The sequence below is a fragment of the Oryzias latipes genome, chromosome 18 (assembly GCF_053564925.1).
Source record: "Oryzias latipes strain Hd-rR chromosome 18, Olatipes_Hd-rR_3.1".
Lineage (NCBI taxonomy): Eukaryota > Metazoa > Chordata > Actinopteri > Beloniformes > Adrianichthyidae > Oryzias > Oryzias latipes.
The window spans coordinates 16,251,421-16,266,459 of NC_136254.1; the positions used below are offsets into that span (position 1 = coordinate 16,251,421).

At 44.2% G+C, this 15,039-nt stretch overlaps 1 protein-coding gene across 2 annotated transcripts in view; it reads left to right on the plus strand.

Moving 5' to 3' along the window:
* The first annotated feature begins 8,474 nt into the window (after positions 1-8,474).
* rin1b (Ras and Rab interactor 1b) overlaps positions 8,475-15,039 on the plus strand; it is a 79,993-nt gene continuing 73,428 nt past the window's right edge. For both annotated transcript variants that reach the window (XM_020711715.3, XM_020711716.3), the window contains exon 1: positions 8,475-8,675. The gene's annotated coding sequence lies outside the window, so the exon portion shown is untranslated. The remainder of the gene's footprint in view (positions 8,676-15,039) is intronic.

Below are 15,039 nucleotides of genomic sequence, written 5' to 3' on the forward strand. Positions count from 1 at the left end.
TACTAGACGCACATGATGTTCGTGCTGGGCCTGATCGTGAGAGTAGATGAGTATGTCATATAAGTACACAAATATGAAACGATTGAGAAAGTCTCGAAGAATGTCATTGACCATTCTCTGGAAGACTTCCGGGGCCTTGGTGAGGCCAAAGGGCATGACCAAATATTCATAGTGCCCAAGGGAGGTGTTAAAGGCAGTCTTCCATTCGTCGCCATCTTTGATGCGAACCAAATGATAAGCATTGCGGAGGTCAAGCTTAGTGAAAATGCGGGCTTTTTGAACTGAGTCGAAAACGGACGTGATTAATGGCAGACAGTATTTATCTTTGACAGTGATCTGATTAAGTTCGCGGTAATCGATGCATGGCCTGAGTGTTTTGTCTTTCTTTTCTACCAAGAAAAATCCTGCCCCCACAGGGGAGGAAGAAGGTCGAATGTGACCCAAAGCGAGAGCTTCCTGAACATATTGCTCCATTGCGGTTCTTTCGGGACCAGACAGGTTAAACAGTCGGCCCTTGGGTAAGGGAGCACCTGGCAGGAGATCAATCTCACAATCATAGGGTCTGTGAGGGAGGAAGAACGCTAGCCTTGGTCTTGCTAAATACAGCTTTTAAGTCGTGGTAACACTGCGGTATAGCAGTTAAATCTATGGAAACTGGACTCTCGGGGTCAGGGGTGGACACACAAGGTACTGAGGATAATAAACAATTAGCGAGGGAGTAAGGGCTCCATTGAGTGATGGATCCCTGGGACCAATTGAACTGAGGGTTATGTAATTTAAGCCAGGAGAACCATAACACAATGGGAGAGTGGGCAGACTGAGTGATGAAAAATTGGATAGATTCTCTATGGTTACCTGACGTGACTAGCAAGATGGGCTTGGTGCGGTGAGTAATACGGGATAGGTGTTGACCCCCAAGACCGGAGGCTTTGATGGGGGTGTCCAGAGGTTCTGTGGGGATAGACAAGCGGTTGACAACAAGGAAATCAATTAAGCTCTGCTCAGCCCCAGAGTAGATGAGGGCCCTTAAATCATGAACTTGAAGATCGTGGCATAACTTAACAGGTAAAAACAAAAATTCTTTACCAGAATCTGTGGCTGTGAACTCCCCTCGCGGCCTGTCGTCTAGCGAGGGGCTTGAGAGTTTAACGGAGTGGACAAACAGAAACTAAGTGGCCTTTAGTCCCACAGTAGAAGCAAGCTCCAGCTTAGCGTCTCTTGCGACGCTCTTCTTCAGCCAGCTTGGAGTGACCGATCTGCATGGGCTCATCCGGGGGTTTAGAGGGAACGGAGAGCTCGGTGATCATGCTCTATTCGATCGGTGGAACGTGGGCGGACGTTGGAAGACGAGTAGGTGGATGACTTCGCTCTCTTTGACGTTCTCGTATCCTAATGTCCGATCTAAGAGCTGCAGAGACTAACTCCTCAAAGGAGTGTGCTTCGCCTTGAGAACAGAGGTGGTCTTTAATTTGAATGTTCAGGGATTGGTAAAAAATACCTTTAAGAGCCAGATCGGGCCAGCCAGCTTCCACCGCTAAGATGCGGAAATCAATGACATGATCGCTAACGGGTCGGCTCCGCTGTTTGAGAGCGAGTAGCCGTCGGGTCGCTTTTTCCTGCTTACGAGGTTGGTCAAATATAAGGCGAAATTCGCTGAGGAAACGTTCATAAGACAGGTGAGTGATAGGATTGGCAGAGAGAAAGGCTTGGGCCCACTGGAGAGCTTTATTTCACAGAGAATTGATAATGAGTGTGATCTTACTCTGGTCAGTTTGATAGTAACTGGGAGCTTGTTGACATATCAACTGGCACTGCAGCAAAAACCCTCCGCAGGCTTCAACATCCTCGAAGAAGGGTTCTGGTTGGAGTCGGATATTTTCGGGGGCGGACGAAGCTGGGTTGACGGGAGCATGAGCTGTGGCGGGTGAAACATGGGAAAATTGACTTGTTATTTCATGTAAGGTCTTTGTCATACCATCCAGGCGATGAAAGAGGTCCTCCTGGGCTGCAGCCATTTGTGACAGGGCGTCCGCTTGACGTCCCAGCATAATGCCTTGTTGGGAAACGGCAAGTCTGAGTCCTTCTGGGTCAGCTGGGTCGGGATTATGGCCAGTCCGTTCTGTCATGGCTACAGAACACTTTCGGACCCAGATGCTGGAACCCAGAAGAAACACAGCGGGAGACGAGCGTGGCAGGTAAGAGATTTAATGGTAGATTCAGGTGGCAGACCGTGATCAGGACTTGAGGTAGGTCCCTGGCGTGAGGCAGATGTTGATGGCGTCACTGGTGGGTTCCTCCTCAGGAATGTGCAGCCGTCTGAAGTGGAGGTCCGAGGAACAGAGGCGACGGTAGTGGCTCGAGGTGTGACCGCAGCAGAAGACAGAATGGGGGATCTGGGCTGAGGCTGATTTTGGCGACCACTCGTGGTTATGGATTCCTGGGGGTGAGCAGAAAGAGAGTTTAGGCACAGGCTTGGCGTAGCGTGACAAACTAGAGCTTGACATGAAGACCAACTATGCACCATCAGGGGCAACAGACTGGCGGAGAATGATGATCCTGGAGCTCCTTAAGAAGGCAGGTGAGGTGATGAGATAAGTGGTTGCAGCTGGGATGAATCAGCAGCCAAGCGGAGAGGAGAGGGGGAGGAGTCTGACAGAGGCACCATATCACTCCTGTCCTGTGGCCTGGGGGCCCGGAAGCCGGGTTCGCCTATGCTTCTCGGCGGCGGGGGGACCCCTGTAGGAGGGCCTTCTCTGCACCTGGCTGGGTGGGTGGGCGGTCCACTCCTCTTAATAATGGCTTAAGAAGATGACTTTATGGCTGGGTAACTCCGATATTGATTGCCATTGTTGTTGCATCAGTAATGTTAGGTTGGGGGTGTGAGGGGCTATAAGTTTGAGGGAGATAATAAAAAACAAATGGAAGTGGGGTGGGCTTACTCTGTGCCACAACTCAGAGATGACTTTCTAATGAACTCCTGCGGCTCTGCAGGAACTACTGTATGTCCATGAAAACGACAGTTTTTAAAATTTTGGCTAAAAACAGAATAATCATAATTAAAAGACAACTGGGAACACTGTGAAAATAACTCAAAAGATGATCTGAGTAGGATTCAGATCCTGAATGCAACTTTCAAGACTTGGACCAAATTAAGTCGACTTGGTCCAGACTAACTAACTTTTTCAGTTTGAAAACCCCTAAATATTCGGTTTAGACTACCGTCTGTGTTTTTTCAGCAAAAAAATATAAAAATATTGCTTATAGATGTTTTAAGAGTCTATTCTATAAGAATTGGCATGGATTAGGAATAGCAATTCTTTAATAGACTGACAAACTGGAAGATGCTAATCTGTACGTTAAACCCAAAGGGGGGAATCCCTTTGTATCAGCCTGTTGCAGATTATGCAGTAGTACAAGATTTATTTCAAATTTACTGAGTAAGACACCCAGGTTTTTGCAGTTCTGTAATTTTTTTTTGCATGTTGTCACTGTAATACTAAAAATGGGAAGTCTAAAGCATTTGAATGTGCACCATTCAAGCAATTTTTTAAAGCCATGTTTTTTACACGTTAAAATTGATATTGCAAAAAGACCAAATCCTTTTTTATGCTTTTTATGCTTTTTTTAAAGATTTACAGTACATGTATGGACATCATTTTACAACTTCAAAACACTTCTGACAGGAATGCACTATAACCCTGTAAGGTGTGTTGGGATGCATCAATACTGTGTGTTTATGTTTTAGAGAGTCAAAGCGAAAAGTAAAAGGGAGCTAGAAATAAGATAAGAGCATTCAGGGGCATTTCTTTTCAGTCAATTGTGCTCTGTTCACATTTTGCTATAAACCGACACTGAAGGCCTGTTCTCACGCTGGCATACTGAGGTCAAGCTACGAGACAGTGTGGGCTGTCCTGATGAGGCAAAAACAGCGATGAGTCACTCTAAGCTGCCACATCTGAGACAAAGCGTTTTCCTGAAGGTTTTAGGCTGCATGACAGCACAGGACATCAAAAGAAAAAACATCAGGCCTCATTGAATTATTTATCAAATAAGTTAATTAAAAACTACACAAAAACAACAGTAATACGTGGAGGAAAGATTATTAAATAGTTCTTAACTATTTGATATTTTCATTCTATTTTTTAAATTTTAATTAATTCCACACATGGATGGCACAATCATTTGGGATGTTGTTGCTCCTAGAATCTTGTTTGAGCTTCTTAAACCTCCACTGTGATCTTTCGCTCAGCTACAAAGGTCAGGAGCAGGAATCTGCCCAAATATTCTGCACCAGTTAGGGTGACACGTAAATGGGTGTAATTTGACTTACAGAAATCAGTTTGTTTGAACACAGCTCAACCACATAGTTAAATGTTTAAGTTAAATAGTTAAAAATATCAGAACTAAACTGAGTTAGGCAACATTTGATAAAATGTTTTCCTTTTTTTATGACTGAAAACTGTTTCTTGATTAAATATAACACCTAAACTCCCTTTAGTGCTGCGAGGAAATTTTGGTGAACTCATCATGGACTGTGCCTACATTCCTATTCTGTGGGACCTGTTGACATGTACATATTGTTACTCTACCTGAGCTTGATAAAAGGCACAAACGATACTTTGATTTAACATTTATTCTGGCATGGAGTTCTTCAACGTGTCTTAACGTGTCAGAACTATGAAAAGTTAAAGTGTATGCTTTAGGATGTGTTCGTACAATGTGTTTTACAATAAGCAGACGACAGCGATGTCTGTCGTTCTGCAGCTAAGGGGGGCATGCGCAATGTAACGTGTATGGCGGACTCCCTGATCCAAGGAGCATGTTCTGGATTTTTCTCTTGCAAATAATCTTGGCTGTTAAGCACAAAAGATAAAGTGCCTTTGCATTTCTCCATCACTCCAAGAGGATACGGACGCAAACACAGTTCCCTCCATCCCTCCACATCTTAAATATAAAATTTGTTCTGTTAACGCACTGTCAAAAATACATCACAGGCATATACATAGAGTCTGAAACAGATTGATCAAAGGGGGTTCATGAAAAAGCATAGAAAAAAGGTAGAGTTGTGAGGGAGGCGCTTAGACTTATGTTTCCAGACCTCACAACAAACTAACTGCTACTTTTGAATAAATAAATGCATAAAAATTAGTTTTCACCCTTCAAATGAATATACCGTACTTTATTGGGTTTACTGTATTTTTGAAAAGTGAAAAAAAAAAATAGGAGTCTGCGTCAAAGTGAATTTGTTTCCATCATCTCACTCATCTTGACTCTAGGTGTTTGACAGACAGAAAAGTCTATTCAAGGTTAGTTGAAAATGGACAAAAGACCAAAGGAAACATCAGGTGTCTAGTTTAGAAACAAAAGAACAGAAAAGGAAGACAAACGCTCCAGGGATAAAGGAATGAAGGCGGTGTCCAAAATTAACACTCGCTAGGTGCCAAACACGACCACGTTTACTGTTTGAGGAGTAAAAGTTTGAGCAACATTTGCCAAGGTGGTTCAAACCCTTGCTGGGGCCTTTCTGGAGTTTGGCTATTAAACCAAGCTTCTGACAGTTGTTTCTCCTAAAACACAGCTCCTGTTTGCAGTTCCTCTGAGATCTCAGACAGTATTAACTATTGATGCAAACGGGGATGCAAAAAGGGTCTTCCCTAAACACCCACACTGGATGATGCTCATTGCACCCCCTCTTTGACATGTTGTGTGCACCCAGCAGGGTTGTCTTATTCTGATACACATGATCTTCCATGTAATAATTGTTAGTTTTCAAACTAACAATTACAAAAAGTAAGCATTTGAAGTTAAAAAAAAAAGTTTGGTTCTTTTCTTTCTCCTAAAATAGCTTTTTGGTAAAATGGGTAGTGACAAACAGAAAACGCACACGCAGTGGAAGAGCTACAACATATACAGTGGTGGACAAAATTGTTGGTCCCCTCAGTTAAAGAAAGAAAGTCCACAATGCTCACTGAAATGACTTGAAATGTTCAAAAGTAACAATAAATTAAAATTTATTAAAAATTAAATAATAAAAATCAGCCATTACTTTTGAGTTGTTAATTAATAGAATTATTTTAAAAAACAAACTCATGACATAGGGCTGGACAAAAATGATGGTACCCATAACTTCATATTTTGTTCCACAACCTTTTGTGGCAATCACTGCAATTAAACGGTTTCTGTGTTTGTCAATGAGCCTTCTGCACCTGTCCACAGGTATTTTGGCCCACTCCTCATGAGCAAACTGCTCCAGTTGTCTCAGGTCCCAGTTTTCACAGGTGTCTTCTCCAAATGGCATGTTTCTGCTCCTTTCACAGATGTTCAATGGGATTCAGATCCTGGCTTATAGAAGGCCACTTCAGAATAGTCCAACGCTTTTCTCTTAGCCATTCTTGAGGGTTTTTGGCTGTGTGTTTTGGATCGTTGTCCTGTTGGAAGACCCATGACCTGCAACTGAGACCAAGCTTTCTGACACTAGGCAGCACATTTCTATCCAGAATGCTTTGATAATCTTGAGATTTCATTTTACCTACAACTTCAAGACACCCTTTGCCAGATGCAGCAAAGCATCCTCCATGTTTCACAGTAGGGACAGTGTTCTTTTGGTTGTATGCTTCATTTTTGAGTCTTCGAGCATAGAGCCGATGTGCCTTACTAAAAAGCTCCAGTTTTGTCTCATCTGTCCAAAGGACATTTTCCCAAAAGCTTAGTGGCTTGTCAACATGCATTTTGGCAAATTCCAGTCTGGCTTTTTAATGATTTCCGTTCAACAGTGGTGTCCTCCTTGGGCGTCACCCACGAAGTCCACTCTGGCTCAAACAATGACGAGTGGTGCAATCTGACACTGATGTACCTTGATCTAGGAGTTCACCTTTAATGTCTTTGGAGGTTGTTCTGGGCTCTTTGGATACAGTTCCAACTATCCGTCTCCTCAATTTGTCATCAATTTTCCTCTTCCGGCCACGTCCAGTGAGGTTGGCTACTGTCCCGTGGGTCTTAAACTTCTGAATAATATGTGCGGCTGTCATCACAGGAACTTCAAGCTGCTTAGAGATGGTTTTATAGGCTTTACCTTTACGATGTTTGTCTATAATTTTGTTTCTAATGTCCTGGGACAATTCTCTCCTTCGCTTTCTGTTGTCCCTGTTCAGTGTGGTACACACCTTTTCACCAAACAGCAACATGACTATTTGTCTCCCTTTAAATATGCCGACTGACTGATTATGGGTTTGAAAACAGCTGTGATGTCAATTAAAGGACATACCTGAGTTCATCATGACCCCCTGGGTAATTAGCTCTCAGTCTTTTATGGAGGTACCATCATTTTTGTCCAGCCCAATTTCATTAGTTTGTTTTTTTAAATAATTCTGTTAATCAACACCTCAAAGGTAATGGCTGATTTTGATTATTTAATTTTCAATAAATTTTAATTTATTGTTACTTTTGAAAGTTTCAAGTCATTTCAGTAAGCATTGTGGACTTTCTTTCTTTAACTGAGGGGTACCGACAATTTTGTCCGCCACTGTATATGGGGGGACTGGGAGGGAAGCATAAGATGTAGGAAGAGTGGCAAAGGAGAACAGCAGAAAGGACGGCCATTTCAAATGGAAGGATCAAAACACAAGTTTTAAACAGTCTCAATATTGGTATTATAAATAATATAAAAACAGGCGTTCTTTTAGCTGAGGTGCTATTACTAATGCTTAAAAAATTGAAATGATTATTTAAAAAACTTTTTGTACAAAATGAAACAAATTTTAACTCCAAAATTGGGTGGGGCGAGTGGGGGACAGCTTGCCCCCCTAGTTTCCCCACTACCCACAGGGATGAACCCCCTGCAACATTATCACAGACAAGCTGTGTCGCCCCACACGTTTTTGGGTGCATCTTTGCTTCTGGAGAGTGCTCTGGTGAACTCTAGTGGACAGAGAATGAACCACACACTGCTCACCTGTTACTATGAGGATTTTTTTCTTTTCTTTTCTTCTTTTTTTTCTTTTTTTGTGATGCATGCAGCGCGTGGATGCCCAAAAATAACCTCCACACACAAAAAAGACCTGCTGTGCGTCAAAGTCCAGTTCCGGTGAAAGGGTTGAACAGTCACAGTTTTATTGTTTGCTACTTAGGAAAAATATGTTCTTCATCAATGTGCTGTATATTTCCTAAAATCATGAATATAATACATTTAAAAAATGAACAAAGTGGTAACCATTGATGATAAATAATATCATTCCCCCAGCACAAATGCGCAGTAAGTGTATTTATTCCTTTTTAAATGTATTTTTGACCAAAAAATTCAAAATATTATTCTTTATTTGGCTGAAATAGACATGTTCTGTTTGAAAATAGAATACATTTCCCAGCACTTTTCTTGTGGAACATTGTCAGTAAGGGTAATGTAATCAGTGTGTTGCTTTGTGTGAAAGAGGAAGTGGGAGGGGGGGGGGGTGTCTCTGCTGTGACTGTATCACTTCAGACGCTCAGGCAGAATTAAAAATGCGCTCCTCCGCCCTGTCACCGGAGCGCGCATTTTTCTGTCAAGCCGTTGCTCCCTCAGCATGGTGCTCGGACTCGGAGGCGCAGCATCCTCTCCGCGCATCACCCTAAAACTCTGCCGGACGCCCAATTAGACAGCAGACCACGCACAACACCTGTTCCAAACCCTGGCAAAGAAGGTAAGTGGCTCCTGAAACGGAGCTGGCGTTCCAACCTGTTAGAAATATAAAAAAGAGAAAAGAAAAGACGCAGCTGGAGTTCCTGAAGAGTTGGCGCATGCAGGATGGCTGCAGAGACCAATCCAGTTTCTTTCCCTTTTTTTAAGGGTCTCTTTCTTCTCTCAAGTTCAAAACGCGTTGGCGTTTGTTGTTTAACGTAGTTTCCAGTCACCAGGGAACGTATTAGTAAACAATGCAATTCCGTGATTCATGCACGTGGACCAGAAAAAGAACTCCAAACCCCCAACATTTAATTAGGTTGGCATCTGGTCAATAAATCGACAAACATGGGCTTTGGCAGTCAGGGTAACCTCATTTACTGCACAGCTTGCCAGAAACTAAAACCAGGATTACAGCTATAGTACATGTAGTTTCATGTTTTTGTTGAATGTATGAATAAATAAATGTATTGAAATAAGCCGTTCCAGTTCTGGATCTCTGCAGACTTTCTGTTAAATGTTTGCATGCATGGACAGAGGAAGTTTAATTTGGATTCCCTGCATCTAATCAACCACAAGAAATAATATTTTCTTATTATTTTAAAGGAATTCAATTAAGATGAAACTTTTGTGTTTACTTAATTTTCATCATTGCATTTTTTTGTGTGTTTTTTGTGGAAATCATCTCACTCTGGACTGTTGCATAACTTTTGAACCACCCTGCCTGTGTAGGAGTAGATGTGAACTACCACTTCCTTACTGTTCTTTTGCTCACTAATTTCTGAGAGTTCTTATTCTTAAGTGTCATTTTTTAGTTTTTATCTCAGCTAAATGAAAACAAATTTGTGTTTCTTTGTCTTTTTTTCATCTCATGGGCTTTAAAAGGAAGTGTTTCAAGTTCTCACACTGATTTAGCCTAACCCACATGAAATGTGTGACTGCAGCGTGTGGTATGACACACATATTTTGAAGGTGGTTTGACCAAATGTGCTTTAATGTCTGTGTATGCAGAGGAGCTGCTTCTGCCCCATGTTGTGTAGGAGTGCGAACGCAGAGTGCCCAGGCATGACGCTCGAGAGCTGTTGGACAGACTTTAGTCCTTTACTGAGCAGTCTGTCCTCTGTGCTGGAAACAGTTTGCAGACAGGCATGTTACAGTAGCCTGACTCATTTATATGGCAGGGTTCCCCCTTCACTTATAAGGAACTGTAGCATCACTCAACAGACTCAGAAAAAAAGTCAGTTTCAGCCCTGACTTCTATTATTTAGAATTATGTTACTATAATGTAGAAACGTTACAGGTTGTAAGTAAGCTTTTTCTCCAGGGTTTAGCATTTACCAGGTTTCACTCTTCATCATCTGGGCCGAGTATCAACACAGCAAAATAGTCTTTCAAGACCCACTCTAATGAAAATTGTGCTTGTAATTTATCATGTCTTTGTGGCATTTTTCTCATGATGGAGAACATACACAAAAAACATTAAGTGTTAATAATGTTGCACCACTAATGTTAGGTTGGGGGTTTGAAGGGCTGTAAGCAAGCAGGAGAGTGTGTAAACAAAAGGATGATGGGAAGTCAGAACAGGCTTACTCCACAGCCACAGTTCCGCCCACAACTCAGAGGTGAATTTCTAATGAACTATTGCTACTCTGCTATGTAAAACCGCACAGATTTTTTGATTTTGGATTAAAACAGCATAATCATATATTTTTTTTAAAAACCACTGAAAATGCTTTGAAAAAAGATCAAAAGATGATCCAAAAGGGTCTTTGAAGAAACATCTCAAACAAAGCAATATCTCCAGTCATAACTTAAATGTTAGTTACTGTTTATTACTATTTCAGTTTGAATGATTCCCATAAAAGTACAAATAAAGCTTCATGTTTGTTTGTTAATGGTGCAAAGATTCCATTAAAACCTGTTTCTCCCAGAGAACAAGAAGAAAAATCCTGACAATCTCCCGCTGGTGAAAGGAAAGGTCTGTAATAATTCAGGCTTCTGTCCTCTTGTGGTCACTCTAACACAACCTGAGGATGAAAGCATTCTTCATCGTCAGTGCTATAGTTCTCCAAGCAGGATGTGGAAATCATTTACATACATTACATTTATTTATAGATTTTTACTGTTTTGGTCATTTGTTTTTATTCTGTTCCTTATCATTATGTTCTGATTTATGGAAAACAAATTGTTAACCTTAAACATGTTTATCAAAGCTCACTTCCTACTTCCCAAAACATGTAACACACACACAAACAAACAAATATATATATATATATATATATATATAAACAATTAATGGTAATGGAAATGGGGCAATTACCATAACAATGGAAATGGGGCAATTACCATAACAATGACGGGCATTTAACATCACCCAGTGAGGGTCCTTGGGCAAGACCCTTAACGCTAATGCCTACCTCACAACATGAGAGACAATGAACGCCCAGGAGTAACCACCCGCGGAGGGTGAGGGTGACTTTTTATTTTATGAAAACGCCCCTCTCACCCTCCGCGGGTGGTTTCTCTTCCAAGCTCGGGTCCCCTACCAGAGGCCTGGGAGCTTGAGGGTCCTGCGCAGTATCTTAGCTGTTCCTAGCACTGCGCTTTTCTGGAATGAAAAGTCTGAGGTCTTTCCAGGTATCTGTTGTAGCTACTCCTCCAGCTTGGGGGTTACTGCCCTGAGTGCTCCAATTACCACAGGCACCACTGTCACCTTCACTTTCCATGCTTTCTCCAGTTCTTCTCTGAGTCCCTGGTATTTTTCCAGTTTCTCATGTTCCTTCTTCCTGATGTTTCCATCGCTTGGCACTGCCACATCCACCACAACGGCTTTCCTCTGTTTTTTTTTATCCACCACTACAATGTCTGGTTGGTTTGCCATTACCATCCTATCAGTCTGGATCTGGAAGTCCCACAGGATCTTTGCCCTTTCATTCTCTACCATCTTCTGAGGTATTTCCAATTTTGACCGTGGGGTTTCCAGTTCATATTCTGCACACATTTTCCTGTATATTATCCCAGCCACTTGATTGTGGCGCTCCATGTATGCTTTCCCTGCCAGCATCTTACACCCTGCAGTTATGTGCTGGATTGTTTCAGGCACCTCTTTGCACAGCCTACACCTTGGGTCTTGTCTGGTGTGGTAGATCTGAGCCTCTATTGCTCTGGTGCTCAGGGCTTGTTGCTGAGCTGCCAGGATGAGTGCTTCAGTGCTGTCTTGTAGGCCACCCCTTTTCTAGCCATTGGTAGGACTTCTTGATATCAGCCACTTCAGTTATGGTCCGGTGGTACATCCCATGCAGGGATTTGTCCTCCAATGAGGATCTGTCCTCCAGCACTGTATCCTCTGCTCTCCATTGCCTGAGACATTTACTGAGCACACTGTCAGTTGGGGCCTTGAGCTTGATGTATTCATGCATCTTGGATGTTCCATCCTGGATAGTGGCTTCCACACTAACTAGTCCTCGGCCTCCTTCCGTGCGGCAAGAATACAGTCTCAGGGTGCTGGATTTGGGATGGAACCCTCCATGCATGGTGAGGAGCTTTCGTGTTTTAACATCCGTGGTCTGTATCTCTTCCTTTGGCCATCTTTTTATTCCTGCAGGGTATCTGATAACTGGCAGTGCGTAGCTGTTTGTTGCCCTGGTCTTATTTTTGCCACTGAGCTGGCTTGTCAGGACTTGCCTTACTCGTTGGAGGTATTATGCCGTTGCAGCTTTCCTTGTTGCCTGCTCCAGGTTGCCATTTGCCTGCGAAATTTCAAGGTACTTGTAACTGTCCTCAATGTCTGCTATTGTTCCTTCTGGGAGTGAGACCGCTCTTGTGTGGACTAACTTGCCTCTCTTTGTCACCATCCGGCTGCATTTCTCGAGCCCGAATGATTTCCCAATGTCAGTACTGTAGATCCTGGTGGTGTGGATCAGGGAGTCAATGTCACGCTCATTCTTAGCATATAGCTTGATGTCATCCATGTAGAGGAGGTGACTTATGTTGGCCCCATTTCTGAGTCAGTATCCATGGCCAGTTTTGCTGATTATTTGGCTGAGGGGGTTCAGACCTATGCAGAACAGCAGTGGGGACAGAGCATCACCTTGTTATATCCCACATTTGATGGACACTTGTGCAAGTGGCTTCCCATTGGCTTCAAAGGTGGTTTTCCACAGCCTCATTGAGTTTCCTATGAAGGCTCTTAGAGTCCTGTTGATGTTGTACAGCTCCAAGCATTCAGTGATCCACGTGTGTGGCATTGAGTCATGGGCTTTCTTGTAATCAATCCAGGCTGTGCACAGGTTGGTGTGTCGTGACCTGCAGTCTTGAGCGACTGCTCTGTCAACCAGGAGTTGGTGTTTGGCTCCTCTGGAGTCTCTACCAATGCCCTTCTATGTGTTGCTCATGTATTGACCCATGTGCCTATTTATCTTGGTTGCAATGATGCCTGACATGAGCTTCCATGTTGTGGACAGACAGGTTATTGGCCGGTAGTTGGATGGGACTGCACCCTTTGAAGGATCCTTCTGAATTAGGATCGTTCGCCTTTCCGTTAGCCATTTGGGGTGAGTCCCATCTCTTAGCAGCTGGTTCATTTGTGCTGCCAGGCGCTTGTGGAGTGCGGTGAGTTTCTTACGCCAGGAGGCATGTATCATGTCAGGGCCCGGTGCTGTCCAGTTCTTCATACCAGAGGCTCTTTCTTGTATGTCGGCCACTGTGATGGTTACTGGATTCTGTTCAAGGAGGTTGCTATGTTCATTTCTCAGAGAGACCAGCCACTGGGGATTGCTGTTATGTGCTGTTTCTTTTTCCCATATACTTTTCCAGTACTGTTCAGTTTCCAGCCTTGGTGGGTCTGCTCGGCTGTTTTGACCCTGCCACTGAGGTGTTTATCCGTCTGGCTTCATTGTTTCTTGTGTACCTTTTTAGGTGGCTGCTCAAGGCTAAGAGCCTTTGTTTGGCAATTTCCAGTGCCTCTGGCTGTATCTCTTAGGTACTTGCTTTCTCATTGTACCTCTTTGAGCCTCTGTCAGCTTACTCACATCCTTCAGAGTTGCCTTGATTTTGGCCTCTAACCATTGCTTCCATGGTGGGTATTGTTTTCTTCCATGGTTGCTCTTATAGCCAAGCATCTGAAGGATCACTGCTGCTGAAGTGTAAACCTGTTCATTGGTTTCTGTGATTGTTGTGGTAGGAAGATTGTGGGTTTTTAAGCATCCGTTCATTCCACATTCTCTGCATGTAACCCCTCTTGGTGGGATTACTTGTGTCATGGTTTGAGTTTGTTGTGTCGTGTTTTTTCTTTTTAGTTCTTGTTCTGTCTTGTTTGGTTCTGTTTCCTGTTTTATTTTGAAAGGTTTCCTGTCTTGTCTTGTTTCTCGTGCTTTACTTCCTTTGGTCCCCATCTGCCCTGATCGTGTTCACCTGTGTCTTGTCTTCCCTGTCTGTATTTAAGTCATGTCCTTGCCTTCCTCCTGTGCTGGTTCATTAGTCTTGTCATGGTGTTTCTTGCCACGCTGTTTCTTGCCACGTTCCATGTTTCATGTTCCTCGCCACGTCAAGTAAGTTTTTGTTAGTTCTGAAAACCTGCTCTGCAGCGCTTTGTGTTTGGTTTTTGTTATAATTAAATCCTTAAGTCTCTACTCCTCGTGCCTCCGCCTCTGCGTCTGGGTCCTACCGGCTCTCGAGCCACCCCCCGCACATGACAGAAATGACACGACCGAATGGACCAGCCTTATTTTCTGGACCCAGCAGAGCGGGACATGAAGCTCCTATAGGCCTACTGCCAGGAAGCAGAAAGGACTAGAACTTTTTGGATTTTTGATCAGGCCCAGTTTCCATCATCTTCCTGGAGTGGGAGCCGTCCAGATTATGCTGGAAGCCGTCTCGCAATGAAGGGGGGTCGACGTCGCCGTCGTCCTCGCCGTCCCCCACAGCCACGTTCAGTGGAGGTCCCGGATGCACCACAGCCACGTCCAGTGGTGGTCCCGGACGCTCCACAGCCACGTCCAGTGGTGGTCCCGGACGCTCCACAGCCACGTCCAGTGGTGGTCCCGGACGCACCACAACCACGTCCAGTGGTGGTCCCGGACGCACCACAACCACGTCCAGTGGTGGTCCCAGACGCACCACAACCACGTCCAGTGGTGGTCCCGGACGCACCTCGACCCTTCCCGGCTCTCAGGGGGGTGCCGCCTGCGCCCCGACCCGTCCCGGCTCTCAGAGGGGTGCCGCCTGCGCCCCGTCCCGGCTCCCAGGGGGGTGCCGCCTGCGCCCCGACCCGTCCCGGCTCCCAGGGGGGTGCCGCCTGAACCCCGACCGACCCCCGCTGCCAAGGCCACGCCTGACCCGCCAGAGCCTGACTGCTGGCCCGACCCGCCAGAGCCTGACTGCTGGCC